Raw genomic sequence first — 25,783 nt, forward strand, 5'->3', positions numbered from 1 at the left:
GCATTGATGAAAGAGATAAAAATGGAATTGGCATTTTGGGGGTTCTAGAATTACAATGTAAACCTTTAAAGATACTGAAATAAAACTCTCCTGATAGCAGAATATTTCAAACACAGTTTGCATAAAATTTTTCATTTTCTTGCAAGAACCTTAAACTTTAGAAATCAAATCTCTTATTTTACTTGAAAATTATCTGCAAATCTGTTGCAAAAATATTCAAAGATTGAAAAGAAATATTCAGGGCAGGAAGGAAAAAACACACTTTTTTCTCTGGATCTGTATTTCTTTTGTGGCAGAAAAGTTCTATTAATTTGTTTTGGTTGGTTTTTTTTAATTAAGATTGTGGTTAAGATTTCATCAAGTAAGGTACTTAAGCACAGAATTTTTTGAGGTTACAGTTTATAGTTTTTCATTGAATAGATGCCCTGGTTTTGTTGGGACAGATATTTCTTTTCCTCTAGTGCTGCTTTGGATTTAGGATTGGAATCTTGATAACACTCTGATGTTTAAGTGGATGCTGATTGTAATGTGCATCATTTGTTTTGTATATTCATTTATCATTATCTTATCTAGCATTTTTATTTATTCTTAATTTCCCTGCCTTTTATATCCTACTTGAATGTTTTTATCTCAGTCTATGAGCTTTACTGGTTTTGTCATTCTTTTCCCCATCCTGCCATGGGAGAGTGGCTGTGTGGTGTTAAAGCACAGCAACAGAGGAAGCTAAAACACATCAACTCCACAGGCTCATCTCCTCTGTTTTGTCAGAAATGCTTGCAGTCCAAACAACATTCAATGAAAAAAAATTAAAAATACTCAAAAAAATTGAGCATTAAAGAGAAAAGTGTATTCAAAACAATACTGCCCAAACAGCAAAGATTTATTCAGTAATAGTTCCTTATTTCTTTTGAACTTGGTTTTATAATGCCTGAACTATGGTTCTTGCAGCAGCTGAAGGAAAATATTCTGCTAATATATGGTGGTGGAAATATATACATTTAAATTAAAACCCCGCGATCTTCTATAGCAGTAACATTTTCAGGGCAAGACACTGAAGGGTAAAAGGAAGAGGCTTTGTTTGTTTTTTTTTATTAGTAAAAAACTAACTAAATAAATAAAGTGAAATTAGTTTTAAGACAATTAAAGTTATTTAAGTTATTTAAGACAATAAAACTGGCCAAAAATAATCATGATTTCAAGAGTGGATTGAAAGAACACGGAGACATTTTAGCAAGTGCCAGGGAATTTCTGCTTCTCCAAATACCTCTTCTGTTCTATTTATTCTCTTTAAACAATGTTTAATGCATGTATATTCCATAAAGCTTGAAAGCTTGCCTTTAGGGGCAATAGGGAATCACTCAGTACCTTTTCATGATGGTGCACTAATTTTGGTCTCCTTTGTATGAGAAATACAGGGACATACTGGAGCAAGTCCAAAGAAGGGCCACAAAGATGACTGGGGGGACTGGAACATCCCTCAAATGAAGAGAAGTTAAGAGAGATGGGTCTGTTCATCCTACAGAAGGCTCAGGGAGGATTTTAACTATGTGTGTTAATGCCAGCTAGGAGGAAATAAAGAAACAAGAGCCAGGATCTTTTCAGTGGTGCCCAGTGATGGAATAAGATGTAATAGGCAAAAATTGAAACACAAAAAATTCTGTTAAATGTTAGGAAAAGCTAGGAAATGCTTTTTGTTTTCCCCTTTCCCTGAGAAGATAGCATCTTCATCCATGAAACTTTTTAAAATCTGACTGTACATGGTCCTGAGCAACCTGCTGTAGCTGATTCTGCTTTGAGGAGTTCTGGAAGACTAGATTGTCTTCAGACTTGCCTTATGCTAATTCTGACAAATTCTTCATCTCAGTAATGATGAGGTTCAGGGAAAATTCATTAAAATATTAGCTTATTTTTTACAGCAATGCTGCCTTCCTTATTATTAACATACCAAAAACCCCAACCTGAGAAGGAAATTCCCATTTTTAGTCCCATGGTTAAGGCAACTCAGCAGTCTCAAGGGGAGCAAAAAACTGGTGATGGCTTTACTGTGCATCTTCTAAGCTGGATGCCCAAGACATTGCTTACACCCCTTTCATTCTCTGTGAAAAAGGGGATACACAGTTACATGGAGATTTATTGGTCTTCCATGAATGTTAGCTCCTTACATAAAATGGCATTAATATGTTATCACTGTGTGCAAATCCCAGGTCTCCATATTTTAAAAACTTCATCAAGTTGGTTTGGGACCTTTGCACTAGCAGAAAGAGAATCTTGGAATTTCTTTTATAGCCTATGTCAGCTGTGGGCTTTCAAAAGTATGGGATTGCAATACCTGGTGAGGGAGAGAGAGAAATTGCAATGGATGATATTTTTGCATGCTTTTAGCCCAGCCATGCTGTGGAAAATCCAGTGAAGAGTAGTGGAAGCACCTTCCCTTGCACTGTGGAGCCTTTAGCCACCTCTCTGTGCACATGTGCCTCCAGGAAAAGTGCCTACAGGCACTTCCCTTCCCAGTTTAAGGATGCATCTGAGCCTGCTCTCCTGGGGTAAACACTTTTCAAAAAACTTTTGTGCGAGTTTAAAAAACTCTGAAGGAAATCAACTCGGCTGTCAAGATGTGAAAGCCCAGCTCTTGCTTGCCATGACAAAATGAAGGAGAAAATTAGGACTGAAACCTATAATCCAAAGCAGTCAGGATTTTCTCCTGTGTTTTGTGGAGCTTATGTCTCCCTCCAGAGTTTAAGGATAGGAAAGATGCTGTTGGTATTACATATGTAGAGCAGAATGTGTGGACACAATTGGAATTCCCCCATGCCAAATTGATGAATATTTTATTATCTTCTTTGGGAAGCATCCATAAAAAGCCAGACCAACATTTTCTGAAAGTTATGAAATAGTTATTAAAAAATGGAAATGTATGCTGCATGTATCTGAAAACTGTCTCTTGGAGCACATATGTTCTATCAAAGGGAACAAATGCATTGCAACATAAGGCTATCACATCTGTGAATAAAAGCTCCAAATACCTCTCAAACCTTATTTTGCTTCCCTTTGGTTTCAACTTCTATCTTAATGGAAGTTCTTCTAGAGTATAGTGGTTTGGCACAGTTGCAGAGCACAAGACAAAAAAAAAAAAAAAAAAAAAAAAACAAGAGATAAAGCCTGACTTATTATGTAATTCTGACCAAGACTCTTTTATCCCTGCTTTATCCACATCTTCATCCATTATACTTGCTTTACAGACATTGAGAGGATAACATATTTACATATATTGAGAGGATAACAACTGCACTAACAATATACAGAGACAATATACAACTAACTAACTAACAATATCGAGAGAAAATAAACTAAATTTTGGAAGTTGTATTCTACTGTCATTCATAAATCTAAAAGTTTCATAATAACTTGTTTTCTTTTATTCAAGATCCACAGATCTCTAAATTGCAGTCAGTGAGGAAACCTGCCTCTTTCTAAATGGTCAGGTAATTGTGCATGGAATGTGTTTAGGAGTTTCAGCTCCTTTCTCTTTCTGATTTTTCATCACTGCTGTTTAAGGCTGTCTAATAAGGAGAGGCTCATCTAGGAAAGCCATCCAAGACAGAGTGCTCCAGCCTAGCACATATCACTGACTGCGTGCTGAAAGTCACAGCAAAGCTGCATTCAGATCCTCCTGTTGCTAGAAGTTGAGGATAAATTAATTAGATGTGCAGCTTATGCTGATTAACGGTGAGGTAGCAAGAGTGTTGCAGTGATTTCCACTGTGTAATATAGATATTAAATGTTCAGTTGCTGACCACAGAAGAGCATGTGTGCTTCTCTCTTCCTTAAGATCAGCTTACTGAAATTTCCAAACTGAGCTAGAATATCATCCAGCTGAATTATTTGGATCAGGAAGGAAAGAAGGAGGGGTGAATCCCTGGGATGTATGTTGTCACTGAGTCTTGAATACAGAAGACACCCTTACTGTCAATCTTGAGTGCTCATCACAGGTCAGATTACTGTATTACTATTGATTACTGATTACTATACAAATATATTTTTTTTTTCCAGAGTCCTTTTGTACAGGTCGTCTGGCTAACAGACAGGTAGTTGTCTTTGAGTTGGTTTTGAAAATAATTCTTCAAGTGTTTGAATATCAGGTCTCCAGCCTATTCATGGAGATAGTGATTTATTGTGTGTGGTGCCAGGTGTAGTGATGATGGGCCTCAGCCATGCTGCCCAGTTTCAGTTGCTCAAAACATCATGAAACAGGCTTTGAAGACATTCATTTGTTAGCTTACAAGAATAATTCACACAGCATTTTTTTCCTGGTTGTTTTTTCATGTGTGTTCTGGCTGGGGGCCATCCTTTTTTAAGGTGTGTTTTTTCCCCCCAACCTTCAGGGTTATATATTTAAAATGAAGAAACAAAAATGTTGCCTTAGGGGTTTTTGTTGTTTTGGTTTCTTTTTCTTCTGAAGCTTCTTGATTCTAGATGCTGGATTTTCAAGAAATACACATGAAACTTGAATCGTATAATGAGATAGCTGTCAGCAGAGGTGATTAGTGCTGACCTACTGCTAGGGACCAACTTTTAGATACGGTGGCCTTTGTCTCACATTACTTTGCTCAGTTGTTTCACATTGTGAAACATCCTCTGAGTTTCCCTTTCCTATGGGTTCTGTTGGGAGCCAGAAAGTTTCCTTCTGAAAGCCTGAGCAGATAGGTCATATTTGAAACCTGACAGCATTGCCACTCCCCGTTGCAGACTGAATCCAATTGCATTCCTAAGGCCACAGCTGTAAAGCAAGTTTGTGGTTTTATTTTTGCTCTTTTCAAGCCATATTTTTAGTGCTCCCTATAATAAATCTTCATGTTTTGATTATGTGCAAAAAGACAGTGACTAGAGACAGAACACAGCACTACCAAAATAAACTCACTTAATGCAAAATGGTCCTGCCACAAGCACGGACTCCCATCTTTGCCTAAACTCAATCTCATTTGAAGTGGTGCAGAGAGAAACATGGGCAGAAGGCAACAGCCCTGTCCCAGTGAAGAGAAAATAAAATTAAAAAGAAGGAGCACAAATATATACGCTGGCAAAATGCGCACGGAGGGTTGCTTAGCAATTGTGCAGACTGTTTGGGCAGCGTGGGGACCACGTTCTGAATTACCGCGGCGGAGAAGCACAGCCGCTAACGCCAAACTCCTCAACGTGGCAAGCTGGCCGCTGCTTCCTAAAGCTCAGAGTAGCAATTTTCTTTCTTAGAAAATGAGTCACTGGGAGCCACCAGCGCTGAGACGTGGCCATGGGGCAAGAGCCTGTGGAGTAGGGGGTCAGGGTGCCTGATTTTTGTTGCCCTCTTTACGAGAAAGACGTGGAGGTGCTGGAGCAAGTCCAAAGAAGGGCAATGAAGCAGGTGAAAGGTTTGGAACACAAGTCCTGTGAGGAGAGGCAGAGGGAGCTGGGGAGGCTCAGCCTGGAGGAAAGGAGGTTCAGTGGAAACCTTCTTGCTGTTTACAGCTCCTTGAAAAGATGCTGTAGTGTGGTGGGTGTTGATTTCTTCTCCTAGGTAACAAGTAACAGGATGAGAGGAAATGGCCTTGAGTTGTGCCAAGGGAGCATTAGTGTTGTGGTGTGATTTTCTTTGATTTGATATTTGTTCAGTGTTTGTCCACCTTCCCCCCCAATCTCCTCCCTTCCCCAGTTATCAATCATCCCAAGCTCTCCTCTAACCCCCTCTTTTCCAAGTTGTCAATCCTCCCTTTCTCTGCCCCTTTGCCCAGAACGTTCCCTATCACTCCTCCTCTGCTTCCACAGCATTCCCTGTGTATTTGGTGAGGCTCAACATCCCATTGGTTACTTTGTGTTACTCCACTCCCCATGTTTCCCCTGATAGGTTTGTGATATGTTAGTCCCTCCTTAGACTCTTCCCCAGCCCTACCCTCATTGGTTGCTGTTCCTATACCCCTCCTCCTGAGTTCTTGTATAAAACTTTTGTTTGCCCTCCCCGGAGGGTCTTGGGGCTCGCTGAATAAAACCATCCTGTTCACCCCCAAGTCCCATGTCACCTCCATCTGTCCCCACACCTACAACTGGGACTGCAGAGCTTCCCAGGGGGAGCAGCCACCCGTTCTCTTCCCTCGCCGCCCAGCACGTCACCGCTCGGGGTATCACAGCAAGAGGGGCGGCACCGCGATACAACACATTAGACTGGTTATTATGATTTTTTTTTTTTTCACACACAGGGTTGTAAAGCATTGGAGCAGGCTTTCCAGGTGAAGTCACCATCCCTGGAAATGTTTATAAAACAAGCAGGTCCTTACTTGAGGACATGATTTAATGGTGAACATAGTTGTGGTGCCAAGCTGCAGTAAGACTTTGTCGCTGTTGAGGCAGGATGGGAATGAGAAAACTCTGGCTCAGAAGGCTGCTGAGAGTAAAACTTTGATTTATTTAAAATATATAGAGCTTCGCAAGGACCAAATCCATTGGTTCTGAAGTGAAAACAACCCACACCATTGGTGCAGAGTGCTTGACGCACAGTGATAGAACTTAACTATAAACAATGTTAAAAACAAGAGAGATAAAGAATTATTTACATTCTTTCCCAGCTCTTTCCCAAGCTTTTGCCTGGCTAGAAACTCTCAGTTTCTTTCTTTGACTGAATCTGAGACCCACAAAACTTGATGAACTTAAAGGAATTTTCCAGCCTTAAATATTCTATGATTCCAACTGCACAGCACTTGATGGCCACCATGGATTATCCTGGGGTGCAAGAAGCTTGGAGACCGCCAGGGCTGGATGATGGATGCAGGAGCCCTGGAGGATGTCACTGTGCCAGGAGTGCAGCCAGGCTCTGGGTGTCCTGCCGGTTCCTCAAGAGTTTCTCTTGACTGTGCCTATGCACTAGATGATAAGTTAGAAACCTTTTTAGAGTGCACTTGGTGGTGCCAAGTACTTTGGTTGAGAGGGAAGGGTTTTTGAATTCAAAACAACTTTGTATGAGGATGCATTTCTAAAAGTACTTACTAAGCCCTACAGAAAACAGCAACTTTCAAAATCTATAGTTCTAAGGGAAGTCTGAACTTTTTTGAAAAATGCTTTTTAGACATTTTCCTGTAGAAGAACTTTCTTGAACCAAGAAGATTTCTCTTTGTCTCTTTCAGCAAATGTAATCACACTTGTCAAGTTCAAGTCTTAGCTCAGAACATATTTAATCCTAAAATTCTAATTTTGCTTCTCCTTTCAGTGTTAGTTTATACTTTCACTGTGTAAAGCTCAGGTTTATAAAATCCAGTTCAATTTTTTTTTTATGCTTCATGTCAAATAGTGGGGAAGGGCCTGAGGTCAAAGAAATGTTTTTACTTTTTCTTGGTACATGGACAAAGTCTATTTGGAAGTTTCACATTTATTCTTCATTAACTTTTTCCTAATGAGCGGCTGAGTACAGTTCTAGTTTGAAAACACTTTTTTTTTTCCTATCCCTTGAAAAGCAGAATCTTTTTCTCCCATACCCACATCTAGCACCTTTCTGTTTTTTCAAATATTTAACCTCCTAGGAACTCCTAGAACTATATCTCCCATTCATAATCTCTAAATTAACCAGAATTTCTATTAAGCCATAAGTAAGGTAGTTACTTTAGAAATACGTGTTCAAAGAAACTACTAAACTTCATGGCTCTATCAATATGTACTTATCTGCTAATAGTATATGTGTTTAATATATATGTAAATAAGAGTTATTAGTAGAGATTGCATGTTTAGCTATAACTGTGGGTACCAGAAGATTACCCTGGGGATCTTTTAAACTCTTCTTTGTTTTATTCTACATGAGAACGATAAGATTTCTATTGAGTTAAACTTAGTTTTATTTAAATTATCTTGATGTGTACCCAGAAAGTGTCCATTTAAAGGAAAATGTGTATCTGATTTCAGAGACTCAGAATGGATACTGCTATATTCCTCTTTGGCCATGAGGGAATATGGCTGGAACATTTTATTTCAGTATTACCTTATTAAGGAAGACCTAATACAGGAAGTGTGATGTGCCCTGTAATTTCTTATGGACATTTTCTAACCTTTGCAACAAACTGTGGAAAGCTCTCCATGTATATCAGTTCTTGGGCTGAGCTAGAATGGAAATTTTTTTGTCATCTTTTTCTGTTGCCCTGGCAGTATTTTTCCTTACCAGACCCATAAGTTATATCCGTTTCTGTTCTTTCTTTGAATCAATCAGGGTTGTGGGTTTGAGTTTGTTTTTTTTTTTTTTTTACATTAGCTGTTTTACATTGTCACGCCTATCCTAGGGATTTGTATTTCTAGAAGAATTTGTGTGACATTTTTACATGCTTAGCACCTGCAAAAATTGGAATTTATGAGCTCACTTTGCATACAACAACCAAACCTACATGTCTGATGTTCACTAATTGAACTTGGAGCATGTAAACAATCGTAGCTGGACAGTCCAAAAGGGATATGAAAGTGAAAATAGGGGTTGCAGGACTATGGCTGGACAAGAATTCTAAGGGCTGTTTTGGACATGCTGCTGCAAAAGCTATTTTAGTAGAGGGGAAGAGCACAAGCAATCACCTTGTTCTGCTTTTGCATTGCTCATGGTTTCCCTTCAGAAAGTGGGTGTGAATGGAAGCCAGGCACAGGAATTACCTGGTGCAGCTCAGGGCTGGTGGGTTAAAAAGGATCTTTCTCACAAACCTGGAACTCTCTGCCACTCAGGGCAATAGGCCTATTTTCCAAAATTTAGGAAAAACTATAGGATGATATGAGTAAAATATATTGTTTCAACCGTTCTGGATGTTTTTTTTTTGTTTGGTTTGAGTTTTTATTATGTTTTTCTAGGTCAGGTAGGGGAGGCAAAACCATGCTCATGTTGCAAAGATTGACAATTCAGATACTCCAGGGAGAAATGTTTAAGAAAAGCCTGGAAAGAATGCTGAGGAAGTGATGGGAGCTGTATGCTGCACAGATGTGGTGGGGGAACACCATATTTTTATTTAAGAAAAACCTAACCAAAACACCATATCCTTATTAAAAAAAAAAAAAAAAAAAAAAAAAGGAAATTTGTGTTTCCTCTGTACCATCCTTGTGCTCAATTGGGAGGATGCCCTGCAATCCTCAGGCCACGTGTTGTGTCAGGCTGTTTGGGTCAAATCCTGCTGTGGAAGAGGACAAATGTGACAGTATGAGAACAAAACAAGCACCTACACCGTTGATGCTCCAGACCACATACCCTGAGTCAGGCACAGGAATTTCCTGGTGCATGGGAGTCCCCAGAGTGGAATCTGCCTCATCCATGGCAGGCAGCAGATCCAGCAGTGCTTCCCTACCTCAGTGTGTTTCTTCTTAGCAAGAATTTGCTCAAATTCACTGATCCTTTGTCAGCACTGGCAATTCTGCACCACTGAAAAGAAGCAGAAAATTAATGTGTATATTGCTAGAGTTGCTGGCTCTTATGGAAAAAACGTAACTGTTAGGAGATAAAAACACCAAGTTTTATAAATGATGTTGCATCCACACCCTGAGGCTGCACCAGCATCACTATCCTCATGAGGAATTTTACCTCTCCATCATCAGGTTTGCTAAATGTAACTGGGCTGACTGGGTTCCTCTTCTTCATTCAAGGTTTTTGGGTAGAATTTCAGCTATATAAATGTCCCTCCTGAATCAAGTTAGATCTCTCTAATCTAACTTGAATATTGAAATGGCTTGGATTTTTTCCTCTTCTTTTTCTTGTCGATTTTCTTTTCTTTCCAAACTGCTGCCTTTCAGTTGCAGAAAATATTTCTCTGTGTAAATAGATAATGGAAATTCCCAATTTATTCTAAATTTTTTGGAATAAACTTGGAATTTTTTGGAAATTCCAAGAATTCCAAGTTTGTTTTCAGACTGACTTAAAAAGAAGTGTAATAATTTCAAAATATGCTCCAGAGTACAAATTGCAAAAAACAACAGCTACCAATTGATACGGGAGCATTGAAACATTTCATTTTACTGGCATATTGTGAAATAAAACTATTGATAAAATTTAAATAAATCAAATACAAAAATCAAAGTTAAAATAATTTTAAAACAAACCCCAATGTGAAATATCTTTTCTTTAATTAAAAGTTTTGATATTTGCAAAGTAAATATTTAGACATAAGTGTCATAGCTAGGAATTAGACTGTCTTTATAAAGGTTTATTTTAGAACATTTTAAAATGCTGTTGAAATTATCATGGTGGAATTTCTATCATGTTCTTCTTTCTTTTTTTTTTTTTTTTCCCCAAAGTGGAATGTTCTGCTTCAAATCTGTTTTTCTTTCATACAGTCCTAAGTCCAAAAAAGTATCTAATGCCAACACATCAATTTAGTGCTGTATTTAGGGCAATTCAGTCACATACTGAATTCTTCTCACCTTACTCACGGCATGCCCCTGCTGAGGTCAAGGGTTGGATTTGAGCAGCCAAGCAAACGTGTTTTGGCCATTTTTTCAGTTCCTGGATCAAGATTCCCAAACTCTCTGGATGTGAGGGATGCAGATGAGCCACAAGAATTGATGCCTCATTGCAAATCAAAGAGAAGTGACCCCTCCAGTTACATGACAAAATTAGTGCACTAATTCCTGGATTTTTTGTATCCTGATGCAAACCTTACTGCTTTCATTTGGGTGTATCAAATCCACGTAACAGGGAGAAGAATATGGCTTTTTTAATGGATGTTACAATGCCTGGATGTGTCTTTTCTGGTTTGGTCTTACCAACTTAAGTGTCAGTTTGTGAAATATTTACTCTATCTGCAGAGCAGATGGACTGGAAATGTTCGTGTGAGTAAATATTTGCCATATATGCACTGCACAATCTGGCCGCATCCTTGCTTTTACTCTGTAATTTATGCTTTTTAAACAGCAATGAAGAAACCTCAAAAGATTCAAAGGTTCATTTGGATTCTCATAAACACCAAAAGCTTGGATGCTTTTCTTTGCCTCTTGGGGTTTTGCAATTTCTATAGGAAATTTGGTGAAAGCACTTTCTGTAGCACTGTAGTTCAGAATTCTCATTCTCCTTCTACCTAGGTGTAGAAAAAGTGGGATAGCTGCAAGTTAGCTTGGACATTCACTGCATGAATTTAGACTCCAATACATAGTACCATTTACATTTGCATCAAATACGAGGTTTAGTATAGACAATTCCATTTTTACCTAGAAATATCTCATCTAGTTTAGTGTGGGTTTTGTTTTTTAAATACCTAGTTCTGTTCAAGACCCTATATGAGAAATTGCATTTAGCTATTGTAAGTTGAATATTTCACCTACCTACAAACTCATGTACCTTCTCTTTTGCTAGAGAAGCAGAGTTTCAAAGCACATTCACAAAGAGAAAAAGGAGAGAAATAGCAAAGTGTTGTGGTCTTTTTTAATTATACTTTTAAATTATTTTTGTCTGAAGATTTATTAAAAGGAGAAGAAAACCCCCTAAAGTTCTGAAGGAATATTAACATAACATGCCTGTAACTCAAGCTGTGTTTAATGAGAGGTGCTGTTTTTTTCTGCCATGAGGGCTGGAGTCCAATGAGTGATAGCTATGAAAGAGGTCACATACATATTCATCAAATTCGACATGCACATGTAAACTGGTTTTAATAGGCCATGACAGCAGAAGTTGTGTCAGGCAAATAGCTGCACATGTGCTCATTCCCTCGACTGGCATATTTAGCCATTATCACTCTGGTATCCATGGATGAAATATTAGCTTGTTAACTTAAGACCATCAGTTGTTGCTGATGCTTAGTGGCAACCAAAAAAGCACAGATTCCCTCTGCAACTTTATTATGTACAGAGCTAGCATTGAATTATTACAATTTCACTGTAGTATTTCCATTCCCTTCCCTTATTTATTATGGAGGATATTTGTAAGTGATAAATTGGAATGTAGCTACAATATAAATAAAGGGACTATTGATTCAAAAATACTCCAAGGACTGAACTCCCATGAATTTCTTACACTGTGCTTCTGATTGTAGGTTCAGAAGGGACAACGTTGCTAAAGCATTAATTTTTTCCATGAGCACATAGCAGCATGTTTGTGTGTTGGCACACACACACAGAGAAATAAACCAAAGGAAAATACAGCCCTTCAGAACCCTCAGCACAGCAAGGGGTAAACGACCTCACTCGGACAGGTATAAATCAGTGTACCCACTGCATCCCAATGGGTTGTTTTGCTGAAGGTGTGACAGTTCAATTAATAGTTTACCTCTCTCCTAGCACTTGAAAAAAAAAAGTATACTAGCTCCTCCTTTTCCCTTCTTTTAGGGCAATAACCTCTTCCTAAACTAGGAACCTCTGTACAGAAAACAGGCTTACTTAGACAACAGCTTTGCATTTTAGGAAGCAAGGTGTGCTTTATTTTGCTCTTTTCCCCAAAGTGATGTTTTAAAACTACAGATTTTGTCTGACATGTGGGACAGGGTCTATGATGGTGTGTTTGAAATAGTGATCTAGGCTGCCACAGCAGCAAATGTACATTTGTATGGTACAAGAGGGATGCATTGCTTCATAGACCTGTCTTAACTAAGAAACCTGAACTGAGAGTTGAATAGAGAGAAAAACCCAAAAAAGCATTAAATCTGTTGTGCTCTAATTATGTATGCTGAGGTGTGAAAGCTTTGCTTTTTGGAAGTGGTTCCCTTGCATTTCTTGAAAAGCTTTTGCAAATATTGAGAGCTAGTGAAAGCAGATGTCAAGCTTGGACAAATTACAGCGTAGTTGATTGTAATTTAAAAGTAATAAAACAAGTCAGCACTGAGAAACTCAGTGAAGAAGGAAGTAATTCCCTCTGTAAACAAGTCCCTCCCCTTCCATGTCAGATCAGAAGATATTGCCCAGGTCTCAAAGACAAAACCTGTAGGTGCCCAAATGGGATGTGGAAGGTGAGATTCAAACTATCTGCTCATGCAGTCATGACATGGTAAAGATGGCAGGAAGCTCAAAACCATGTTTAGGTTTTCTTTTACTCAAGGACAGTAACTGTCTCCTTGGAGACAGCACTTGCAAATTCCTGGTGCATGCTCTTATTTAGGTCATAGCTCCTGCTGTACACGGTCCATCCCCTACAAAGCTCTTTGTGCCAGGTCTGTTGTGAAGTTGGCCTTATCCCCTCAGAGAGTTGCTCTCCTCCCTGGAGGGAACATTCCCCTAGCAAACCACAGCTGCAGTGAATAACACCAAAGAGTCTTTGGAGCTGAGGGTGATGCTTATTTTAAGAAAGCACACCTCTTTGTGATTTCACACTCTGGCACAGCTGGCCATGCTATGGCCAGTTGAGAAACCCCTAAAGCTGGACTCCTGGGGCAGATACATTCCTGAATAACTGCCTGTGCATGTCCACTATTGCTTCTTTTTCATGTGAGAACACAGATGAAGAATGGCACGCTGTTAACCATGCTGTTTGCAAGGAGAGTCAGCTTCAAAGGGAAATACTTAAGGAAAAGTACTGTGTTTCAGTTTTGAGGGACTAATTTGAAAATTGTCTGTATTCACAAAAGATGCCAAATTTTGAGAACGTTCTCTGTGCTGATTTTTTTGTCTTCTGAATTGGACTGTGTCTAGCTCTGAGGGAAGCTCATCCTCCAACAGCATAATGGCCAGGATTTGAAGGTTAGTCTTGCATCCAGAGGTAAAGATGACATTAGAACCTAAAATTGCAGGCATTACACGCTGACCAAAATATTGGTTAGCACTAAGTGTTGCTACTCCAGGAATTTTTGGCATCCAGATAAACAGACATTGATTTCTGCCTGTCTTCTTCATTTCTGAGTTGTGGAACATTCTGTTCCTCGTAGATCTGGAGATACAGAGATCAGAGTTCCTGAGCCTGAAATCATTCAGACAGCACCTTCCTAGGAGAGTCTAGTGCAAGGGGCCACGTGGGAGGCTCTTCAATGCTGCTCTGCAATAAATGACAATAATTTAGAAGCAGAGACATTAATGTTTGACACAAGCTAATCTTTTCCTGTCGCTCTACTTCGTATTTGTTGATGTATCAAGTCTGATATCAAATATATTGAAAGAAGACCTGAGATTTCTCCAGTATTAACTATTCAGGGAGAAGTCTATCCTATAAAAAGACTTTATCTTTTTATTAAAAAATGCACTACGTCGTGGGAAAATATTCAAAATGAGGAATGATGTGATAAAAAACATAAGAGGCTTGGCTTTGGCTTGTATGAACTTTTGTGAAAGAGAAGGGATGTGTTTGTATACTTCTTATCAAGCAGCTCCAGATTTATTTATATCAATCATTCCTGTAACATGACATGTGAAATTGGCATTATGATTTAACTTTACATTACAGCAACAAGTAACATCATTTTTGATCTTGTCTAGATGGAAGAAATGTTTTTCAAAAGTGCTTTGCAATAAATGAGAGGACTGGCTGCTCTTTAACAATGCAGAGTGAAGTATTTGGTTCATCTGGGTTTTTGGAGCACAATTTTTTATGGAAGAAAGTTTTTCAAGGAAGTATAAAGAAGAAAGTTTAAAACTTAAAGAAGAAAGTTTTTCAAAACTTCCTAGTCATATTCAGAAACCTGTCCCCAAAGCAGGACAATAATATGTTGCAGTCTTTGACACAGTGCAGCCTTTGAGGTTTCTCTTCAATTTTCTGACCTCAAATCAACTTCCCATCTCGAACATGGGACAAGTAAACACTTGAATTTCATTCATTCCAGAAGGCAAACACATCTGACTTGCAATCACTGCTATTTGTTTGATTTTTTTTTTACTGTGTTTGTTTGTTTGATTCTTTTCTGACAAGCTGTTTAGCCTCTTTATTGATGTGCTGAGTTAACTCTACTATGTGCATGTATAGGGGTCTGGGGGTGAGCTGGGGTCTCAGCATTTGCAGCTGGAAGTCTAGTTAGTGGATGAGGCAGCAAGAGCTGATTGGTCACTTTTAGGTGTGTTTTAGTCAAGGCATCCAACAAATTCATGGATAATACTTACAAATATACATGCAGTTAAACTTCCTGCAACTGTTCAAATGTTCCAAAAGCTTCTGAGTGTGACCCATTTTCCTATGGTGATATCCATTTGCTGTATAATCCTGTAGTGGTTTTGGTCTGCAAAACCACCACAAGTCCCAAATTATTGGTGGGATGAAGGATCAAAAATGAAAAAAAAAAAAAACAAAAAACCCTCAAGTTACAAGGCCCATACTTTATGTGCTGTATATCAGAAGGATATCAGAATTTTTCAATTTTGAATTAAGTCCTCTGTTAGCTAGCCTGTAGAAAATATTTTATGCATTAGCAAATGACAAAGCATGTGAAATAAAAGCTGATTGTCTTGTTCTTTCTCCTTTCCTCTGAATGTCTTCTCCTTCAATTAAAAAACCTCATCTTCATCCTAAGTTTTTAGGAAAAACCCTTTCAAGTGAGACTGCCTTTCTGTAACCATCTGCAGTGCTCATGTCCACCAAATGCTGGCCACACTGTCCAAAAAAAAAAGACATGCTATTTCCTAGGGAACAAGCACAAAGAGGGAAATGAAGCCTCTGGTCTTTCTCTTGCTTCCCTGACCAACAGGAAAAGTCCTGTAAATCAGTTCTGATCACTTTTCTGAGTCAGTAAAACACAATTTGGCACACAGCTCCCTAATGTTTATGGGGAGGGTTTTCTGATGACATGACATATAGAAGATGGTGTCTTGCATGTGTTTTTCCTTCCTCCCCTTCCTCACTGACTGCTGGGTCACTGTTTAGTTGAGCATACACAGCGTGTGCACTATTGAATTCACACTTCCTTGGCAAAGGCACCTCATACAGAAAGCTCACTCCATAAATAACCTAGGCTGTGTGTTTATTCTGCTCTGAAATGCTGTAAAAAATAAAAGGCTACCTATCAAAGTTGTTTGTCTAATAATGGAGGAAGGGGATGATATTGTAAACACTGTCCAAATGAATTGTAGTAACCAGAATAAATGGTGGTTGCTGTTACTGAGCGCTGAAACTGAATTCAGGCCTTTCTAAATACATCACATGTGACTTTAATCCATTCCAGAGCCCAGGTCTCTTCCAGGCTTGGAAATTTGATGCTCTGAGGTGCTAAGCCCCCTCTATTGCTATAGAAATCAATAGGGCAGCAGCCTCCACAGCACTCCAGAAAGGTGATCAGGCTGGTGAGAGTCCAGTCCTCCTGCACAGTGCTTCTATCCACACTCAATTTTGGGCAAGGATAGATCACCTTTTGCAGAAGGACCACTCGCTTGTCTAGGTCAGCATGTATCTATAAGACAGGTTTACAGCATCGTGGCCTTCATCTGGGTTCACTTTTCACATTGCTTGTCTCAAGTGCACACTCCTTGTTCCACTCTACATGAATAAGGACCATTTCTCTTCCTAAAATCAGTGGTTTATCTCCTTTTGGCGGACAAAGTTTCAACACGCAAAACTTTTTGATAATAAATGGTACCTAGGGTGTAAAAAAATGTGTTTACAGTGTATACAAGAGACTGTAGAGGATAAAGTTAAACTAGATGCAGCACAAAGTGATTTTATGTGCAAATTTAATCCAAGGGGTGCAGAAACTGTAGGATGTGGAAAAGGTGAATGAAATAATAGGGCAAAACAAAAATGTTCTCAGCCATCAATATTTGTTGCCTGAAAGGAGGGTGAATCCTGCCTCAAACAGCCCTCTAGATGCCACCACTTAAGGGTCTGAAAAGGAATTTTTCTGAGGTGAAATTCAAACCTTTAACAATGGGCAGGCAGTTTTGACAATAATAATTTTCTCTCATGGCAGCCCAGCAACTCTGCCACTCATTTACCTGTCCCCAGCAGCCTGGGCAGACCAGTAACCTAATCCTAATGAATTTTGGGGCTGGGGGGTAGAGGCAGTGCCTGCAGGTCTCTCCAGCCCATCCATAATTATATGGCTGGCAGAGGAGTGCCTCAGGTTGCACATTAGGCCCTTGCTGAGATTAGTAATTATAATATCAGTTTTCTCCAAATAGGTCTGACAGAATGGCACTGGTAGCAGAGGTGACTCAAAGTTTAGTAAGTCTTAGGGAAAGTTTACTGTCTCCTGCTGCTTTCTGTCCCACAAATTTGGCCTTTCTAATAACCAGCACCAGCCACAAACAGTAGGAATCCTTTTCAATCACTATTAGCAACACTTCATTTCTGTCATATTTGACCCCTGGCAAGCTGCAGCCCAGCAAAGAGCATTCCCTGCAGAAAGCAACCAGACATCCAGGATTTACTCTGTGACAAATGACATTTTTAAGGGCCCTTAAAAAACACTGAGACAAATTCACAGCAGGAATCTGGAAAGCCCTTTACCAAACTCCAAATGAGATAAGGGATAGCATAGCTCTTTACTCAGTAGCATCCCATCTTTATCTGTTTCTTCTGTGTGACTTCATCTTTGCTGGTACCTCCAATAGGAAACTGCTGCTCCCCTTCAGTGTCTTAAAGGCATGATAAGGTTATTTATGTAATATAAGGAGAACTTTCCTAGCACAAAAATGTCTTTCACCTAGATGTTTTCACTTACAGCTCTTTCTCAGTAGCTCAGCAACTCTGTTTTCATGAGGGGAAAAGGGAGGCCTAAGGAGGTTGTTACAGCCACTAAGTCAAGTTCTAGTCTATGCCTTAACTTTAAATTAATTTTTGCAGTTCATGAGGAAACCAAATAATTATTAAAATTCTTTTGTGCCCAAGAAAGAAGTCATAGAGGGTTTTTATTTTTGTATGTTTATTTTCTTGTCAAAACAGTCATACGTATGAGACTAGGTTGCTGACACCAGTGTCCAGGCAATTCACTTTTATATGGATTTAAGATGAGTGCAGCTGGAAGAGGCAATCAGAGGGAGAAGAGAGCAGAATAACTCTGTCTGGTTACAGGAACAGAATAAATCGGAAATGTGCAGACTTCTCCTTTTTAGACACTGCCAGCTTGGTAATTTTGAGTTAGATCTGGGATGCTCAGTGAGATCTGTAGGATAAAGATGAGGCTGTAGTATGCTAAGTGTAATGAATATATTAAAAAGCCAAGAGAAAATGTGACAAAACAGATAATACAGAGCTTTTGATACCACAGCTTCTTAATTGCTCTTTCCAGCCATTTTTCCTTCTTTATTTAATTTTATTTTTATCTTATTTCATATTCTGTGATTTACAGAGAGGAAAAAACAGAAAAGCATCTTGGCCAAGGGTTTATAGCCGTTCTGATCCAGCAGTCATCAGGGTCACTGATGTTCCCCTGTTCTCCTGCCCAGGCCAGCAGCACTGGGGGCAAAGAGCCCCCAGGATGGGCAGACCCTGCCTTCACCAGGAGAACTGCATTGCTGGCCCTGTCGTAATCATTTTCTGCAATGCTCACTGTTGAAATATGAAATTGCTCTGGAGGGTGTGCTGGAGCTGTGCCCACAGGCCTGTTGTCCCTGTGACCTGGGAGCCTCTCTGGCAGCCAGGGTGAGGGCTGCTCTCTCCAGTCAATGGATATATGCCCTGTGCATCCCTGCTTTAGTGGCTCAGGAGGTCCTTTGCTCAGTGCCAGGACTCCTACGAGCAAGCTGGGGAGTGTGCTGGTGACTGGAGAGAGAAGGGAGGACTGGGAACCCCTACAACTGAAGCAGTGCCACCATTTTTGATCAAGAGTACAAGGCTTCACTTGTGCTTTCCTTGCACTGTGCCTTGCACTCATAACTCAACTTCCAAAATGAGAGTTTCACCACAGTTTTTAGCCTTCTGTGTTCTGTCCAGGCTACATCTTCCTTGGCAAACAACCCAGTTGTTTGCACCTTCCACTTTGAGTCAGCCAGCCAGCATCCATGGGTAGGGAGAACAGGCTGGGTGCACTCACATGCAGCACGGAATGCCCAAAGGCTGGGTGCCTGCTCAGCTCTGTAATGCACCTTACCAGAGACTGGGGTTGGGTGGATGAATGTCTATGAGGTGCAGGAGCTGTGTTTCTCATTGATGTAGTGATAAGTGTGTGTTAAAAGGCTGAACAAAATCATTACCTCTTGCAGCAAAAATCTGTGAGAGCATAGGGGAGAAAAAAGCAACCAAACTTGGAGAATTGCTGTGTCTTTACAGGCCTGAAAGTGAGCATTCTCTAGAGCTTTTGAGCCACAACATTTGGCATTTTACTGAAGACTAAGCTAGACTGATCAAAAAGACTAAGACTGTGATGAGGGACCAACTACTACATGCATTGTGCTCTGTGAAATTGTTTCTACACTTTGATATGTTCCTAATACACAGAATGTAGCTTATAAAAAGGGCCAGCCTTGTTATTGGGATTGTATACAATAAATTGAAAGTATTTTCCAGCCATCAAAATGTCCTTTAAGAGTACATTTAAGTTCTGACTCATCTTCTCCCTTATGCTTCCTGTCGAGGCATACCAAGTGAGTAAAAATAGCTCAGCAGAGCTGAAATCCTCTCAGGTGCTAGTGGGGTCCATGGTTTGTGCTAGGTTAGGTCAGTCAAGAGAGCCTTGGTGAAACAAAGCATGTTGAGCATCTGGAACAAAGTGTGTGGCCTACCACTGTCCCCACTCTGCACCCTGCTCTTCCTCTGGCACATTTATTTAAACAGCAGAAGTTGTGCTATTGAGCAACCATCACTCCAGGCCAAGTATCCCATTATTGTGTTTTGTCAGGTTGATTTTCAGCTGAAAAGTTCCTCAGCCATGCAGCATCACGAGCTCTCTGGTTGGAGTCAGTGGGAAGAGACACAGGAAATGTGGGGGGACACCCCAAAAACATCATCATGATGCTCAGCATCATCCCTTTCCCAAACCCCAGGCAATGCCTGCCCTTTCAGTGCTCTAGCAGCTGAAGTCCACTTGCAGAAAAGTTGGTTTTTCCTCAGTTATTTCTTATTTATTCTTCTCCTTAATGCCATTAATTGATTTTCTTTTACTTTGGCTGCAGGGCCTGGATTTCCGAGTTCTGCCTGAGCTCAAGGGTACAGGATACTTCTAAAACTCAATGCAATTAGTGACAAAGCCCAGTTAAAATTTCATCCACTACTGAAAGTTCACAGTGAACCATGCTGATTCTGCAGCATGTGAGGCAGACAAGACATCAAAAGAAGTCCAGTCCTGCTGAGGAGGACAGGTTTGTCTTCTGCTTAATGCATGGAAAAGGGATTCAGGAGTCAGAAGCCAAGTTCATGATTTCTCAAATTCTCTGCCTCAGCCTTGCTGCCTGCCCTTAGCATTGCCAAAAGTTTCTGTGTGCCTGTGCAAAGCCAAATTTCCTTAAAAAGCCAAAATGCCTGACACAACCTAGCTGTGCTCCTGAAGCTGCCATCAATATGAAGCATCCCAGTTAAAGAGGATGGCTGAATACTTACCCTTGAGTACAACTCTGTTTCTTGAACTAACCCACAATGTAGAAGTATTTTGGGCTTGTTGACTTGCTGCTGTGCTAATGCTCATTGTCATGGTTCATTTCTTTTTTGTGTGTTGCCCTTGTGTGAAAATCTGCATCTTTACATTTCCAGTGACAGTCTGGTCCAGACTGAGCTAATATAAAGCTCTGCAGAGGAACAATGGGGCAGGCTGGTATTAAAAGGAAGGGAAGAAGAGGTGACTCAAAGTTTAGGGAGTCTTAGAGAAAGTTTACTGTCTCCCGTTGCTCTCCCTTCGACAGAGTTGGCCCATCTAAAACCAACACTGGCCAGCAGCAGTGGGAATCCTTTTCAATCACCATTAGCAACACTTTTATTTCCATCATACTTGACCACAGCAGGCTGCATCCCAGTGAAGAGCATTCCTTTCAGAAAGCCAGCAGACATTCAAGTGCAGCGGATTTACTGTGTGAAAACGGCATTTTTAGGGGCTTCTGAAAATGTTTAAATGAATGCTCTTTTTTTATTCTTTCTCACAGCTTGATTCTCAGCTTAGAAAGCCCTTCTTGCTAAACAATTTTAGAGTTTCCTACAGGACCTTAGAAGTTAGGTCAACGTTCGCAATATAAATGTTCAGTTGCTGCTGTGAAATTACACATTTCTTAAGGCCTCTATATTGTTAAAACAAATGTTTGTAGCTATTTTGTTCAGGGTGAATGAATTTGTGTTAGCTATGCATATTTTCAAGACAACAAAAGAATTCTGCAGTCTTTTCATTTCAATTAAACTCTGCAGTAATGTTTGCAAGGATTTCTTGCTCTGACTAGCAGGACAGCTTTCCATAGCACACCCTTATGCAAGTTGAAAAGAGCCAAAAAATAAAAATCTCCCCCCAGTTTGGCCCTATTCCTAAAATTTTCCATATCTCGTTAATCAGGAGACTGGTTTCAGGGCAGAGGGAGCCAGTGAAGGGACATAAAGTGAAAGCTTATTTGTTGGAGAGAACTTATAAGAATAAAGTCAGTCTCCATTACCAATCACTGCTAAAGCAGAGTTACAAGGAGCTGGATAAATTCAACTTGTAGTGAACTCCTCAGACTCCCCTTCACTCCCCAGACCATATGAAAGTGGCTCAGTTTGGTTCCTTTCCTGTGCAGAAATGCCTGGGCTCATGCCAGTTCTGGCTGGAATCAAAGGGAATCTCTCTTCTGCAGTGAATTATGTGACGGGCAATTATGTGCAAATAACTATAAAAGTATGGGTTTTGTCAAGTTCCTGTAAAGTCCCTATTTATATTCACAAACTTTTACTGTCTTCTTCCCTGAAGCTGAAGATTTCAGAAGCAGCTTGTGAACTTTGTGCCCCTCACCATTTATTTTTTCCAATCTCATTTTTAGGGGTATGGGCTGCCCCTCTGATGGGATTTTCACACTCTGATTCCACTTACCTGTCCATACACAACCTGTAATTGTGTTCCAGGTTAATCCCACATCCCTAAATTAATAGCCCAGTCAACAAAGACAATCTTTTAGAACTACCAGGGAGAAATTATCATATTTAGGCAGTTTTTCAGCCCACCTATAGGATGAATCACCTCCCTGAGTGATTGTAGCTCGTTGTTAATTATGCAGGCTGGGTGAATCATCCTCTGACTGAGATGCCACCAGTAAAAGCAGGGTCAATCCAGGCCTGGGGTGCTCCTGCCTAAAGCTCCTCTGGGCATTCAAAGCAATGGGTACAAATTTGGTTTGTATTGTGAATTTCAATAATGTGAAAATATAATGCAAAATGCAATCTGAAAACCATGTGCTGTGGAACAGTCTGACAGACTTCTGCTGTTCTCAGTGAAAAAGTGTGGCAACGCTTTGGGAGCTGTGAGCATAATTTGAATATTGAGCTTTTTAATTGATCCCAGTCCCAATGAAGACAGACTTGACATTACATACTGTATGATCACTGGCACAGCAGGAGCAGCTAGGCAGAGGGGATTGAGTGGTGTGTTCATGAAAGACCTAATGGAAATTAAAGATAAAATGGTGCCTCCAGGAAATCATGCTCCCCCACACATGTGGTGTGTTCTTTCTTATACCAAGAATATAGGGAATATTTAATGAACTGGATCCTAAGTCAGTGTAGTGTGTTTCCCACTGCAACTACGTGGTCTCCATTAAATACAGTACTGTATTTTTGATGGGCAAGCAAATTGGTTTCTTTTGTTTTGTTTTGTGTTGCTGACATTAGCCAAGAGCTTACATTTTCAATTTCCTACAGTAAATTGTGCTTGTCCACTTTTGAAGAGTACAGAACAAAGGTGTATAAATGTGTGTGCCAAGGGCGGCACCGTGGAAGATGGAGTTCAATAGTGCAGGTTCTGCTGCTTTTAAGCAGGATTGAGGTGAATATTTACCCCACTGCCAGTTATATTTTTTCTAGAAATCACTGCCCTACCTAGAGTTCTCATGTCCTTCTTTGTCTCCCTGATTCTTAAGATTTTTTAAAGCCATCTGAGTTTACATATTACTTTGCATTCCTTCATAGGGGTGGAGAAACTTGATGTACTAGTGGTTTGTCCAATGTCTTTGGAGAGGTGACACATTCACTCTTCAATCCACTGTCACCTTTGGAAAAGTATAAAAGTTGGAGTCAGAAAAAAAACCTTGTTTTTTACCTTGCCATTGCAGTGGCTCGTGTGGTGTTTTCACACGTCCAATAGCGACACTTCTTTACTCCTAAATTATAATAATATTCAGTTAAAAGGTATTTGGGCTGCAATACTGTATTTAAATGACTGACTCATTCAAGTGCACTACAGACTGTAAGTTAGAACTTCATTATAGATTGGCCAATTCAGACTGAAGGTGAAACGTGCTCAACCAGCATAAGTTTGTCTTGTTTCTGCCAAGTAAAACCATTCTTGTTTCAATGGCATTTTCCAGTGTAATGTTTATTATTAGGTTGTAGGTGGGAAAGTGCGTGTCTCCTATTTTGGCAACAAAATCAGTAGCCAGTGGGTGCTGGGATGATTTGAAAGTGCAGCCAATGCAATGTTCACAGTGATCAAACTGGAGCTATTGCTGCTATGTCAGCTGCCAAAGATACATAGTTAGAGAATTCATTCAGGGAGAATGAGGAAAATTCATAGTCCCATGACATTAAACAAAGAGAACAGCCAAAACCCTTATTATGTATTTCCTTTTTTACATTTCTTTGTATGTGTTTTTCTCCTCTTTTACATTTCTCTGTGTCATAAGGGTTCTTTGTTTAAAAGATTTTGTAGGTGTTGGTAAAAAAGCATCTGAACTTTTAGTTTGATCCATCCAACCAATCTCCTCCTGCCACAGACAGCTGCTCTTTCCTCTCAAACCCTTCAAAACCACTCTGACCTAAATGTTTCATTTTTAAAAAGTGACTCATCAGTCATAACCTTTGTAGTAAGGAGAAGATACTTCTGAACAATAATTGCAAAATTTCCTGGCATTACTTTTCAAATGGTGTCTGTTGCTCTTTGTGCAGCAAAGTTTTTTTTTTGCACCCAGCAGTTCTTCCTACTGTGTATCTGCTTTTTCATCCTCTCTCATGACATGCTGATGCTTTGTCTTCCCACTTGTATCATGTTCCCTGACTTTTCCCCTTTCCATCTCATTTCCATAGGCTTTTCCTGGTACCACTGAAATTAATGGACGTTTTGGCAATTTCTATGTCTACAACAAAGCAGGATGCTGTCTGAGTGCTGCTCCACCTGGCCCAGCAGTAAATGTGTCAGGTTGCCTATGAAACCCCATCATGCTGGTGCTCTACAGGAAAAGCAGCCCTGCTTTTGTCAGGTCAGCCAGGATGTACGTCATTGCTAAAGAAGCAGTCGGGATGTATGGAAAATTCAATCAAAGTCCCAGGACGAATTGGAGATTGGCTTCCTCCCAGTTCTGTTCCTTAGACTGAGATCTTTAGCAGACACATGCTGCAGGAGGGATCAGGAAAGAAGGGAAAAAATGGAGTAGGAGAAAGGAACACTTTAAATGCCCTGAGGCAAAAAGCTTAGCTCTCCTCTGCAGTAGTTTCTAACCCTCTGAAAACCTCTTGCTTTCAGCTACTGAATGAGTACTCGCCATTCCAATTTCTACTTTTTTTTCTTTTTCTCCATTGAAGTATAAATATCAGTCTGTCTAGTAAGGTAGTTTGTCTTTTGGAACAGACAAAGGTTAAAAAGTTGTTTGGAAAACTTTACAATAATATATGAAGAGCGTGTCACCTGCCTTGTCTCCACACTGGAGAGCAGTGTTACAAAATCTCTTTGTGAACTCTTGGCTTAAGCTTCCTTTTTAGGTAAAATAAGATTGTCCATGTAAACCAGACAAGGCAAACCAAGTGGAATCTTAAAAAAAAAAAGGATCAGAGGTTGAGAGATGAGGGATCACAAATCAAAGATTGGAAAAAATGTCTGTACTTTGTCCTGGACTTATCCCCTGTAAGCACTTTAGTGACCCTGAGCTTTTTCTTTTCTGTAGAAACCAAGAGGCATCTCCAAAGAGGGATTCTGCTCAGCTAAAACCTGAGTCAGCCTGTCCACATAAAACATCTCCCTTTCTCGATGACAAGGGACACAAAGGGCAACTCATTTTCTACTTTTCGCATTTCAAGCAAATGCTTAAATTTTGAATAGGACGAAATTGGTCCTTTATATATACTGTGGGGTTACAGTGTGTATGAATCTGGAGAGAGAAAATGGGATGTTAGAACCAGTGGCACAGAGGAAGGACTGGCACGTGAATGAGGTTGTACATATGGGGCAAAGGAAAGGCAAAAGTTAATGGCAACCAGGAACAGATGAGAGTGATGGGCACTTGACAGAATCATCTGTGGTGGTGGAGAGCAGGAGATGTGGAGCAAATGTCCCTGGTTTTGACTATGTTCAGTGCAAACTGGTAACAAGGCAAAGTTAGAAGCTTTAGGGTTGCTTGGGAGGAGAAAGCCAAATCAAATCTAGGTGTACTGGAGACTGGAGCAGATAGACTACATGCAAACCTCTGTTTCTGAGAAGCTTAAGAAATCAGGAATTTTATGCCTAAATTGCCTCGCTCCCTGTCATTAATAATTTGCAGCAAAAGCAGACAAAGGTAAAAAAACTTTTCCATGTTAAAAAACACTCTAAACAATTTTTTTATTTTCTGTCAGATATTTGTGCAGGACCAACAGGGTAATAGCAATCTTTGCTAAATTAGAAAATTTGTTTACTAAGAGACCATTGCTCTCCCATTTGTTTATTGCTTCATCTGACACCTTAAGCACTTCCCATGTTGCTGAGGATTGTCTATAAATCTTGTATCTTGTACCAAATTAAGAAGACCATCTGTTGAAGAAAGTCTGTGTAAGGAGGTTTCCTGGAAAGCAGCACTGATGAAAATGCATCTCTACCATCATCTAAAGTGCTGCTTCCTCTGCAGA

General features: G+C 39.9%; 1 protein-coding gene across 1 annotated transcript in view; it reads left to right on the plus strand.

Moving 5' to 3' along the window:
• Positions 1 to 25,783, plus strand: part of LOC146768063 (uncharacterized) — a 518,279-nt gene that overhangs the window by 475,924 nt on the left and 16,572 nt on the right. The window contains exon 6 of the transcript XR_014954527.1: positions 1 to 25,783. This exon is cut by the window's left edge and continues 27,119 nt beyond it; it is cut by the window's right edge and continues 16,572 nt beyond it. The gene's annotated coding sequence lies outside the window, so the exon portion shown is untranslated.

The sequence above is a fragment of the Lonchura striata genome, chromosome 3 (assembly GCF_050655825.1).
Source record: "Lonchura striata isolate lonStrDom1 chromosome 3, ASM5065582v1, whole genome shotgun sequence".
NCBI classification, from domain to species: domain Eukaryota; kingdom Metazoa; phylum Chordata; class Aves; order Passeriformes; family Estrildidae; genus Lonchura; species Lonchura striata.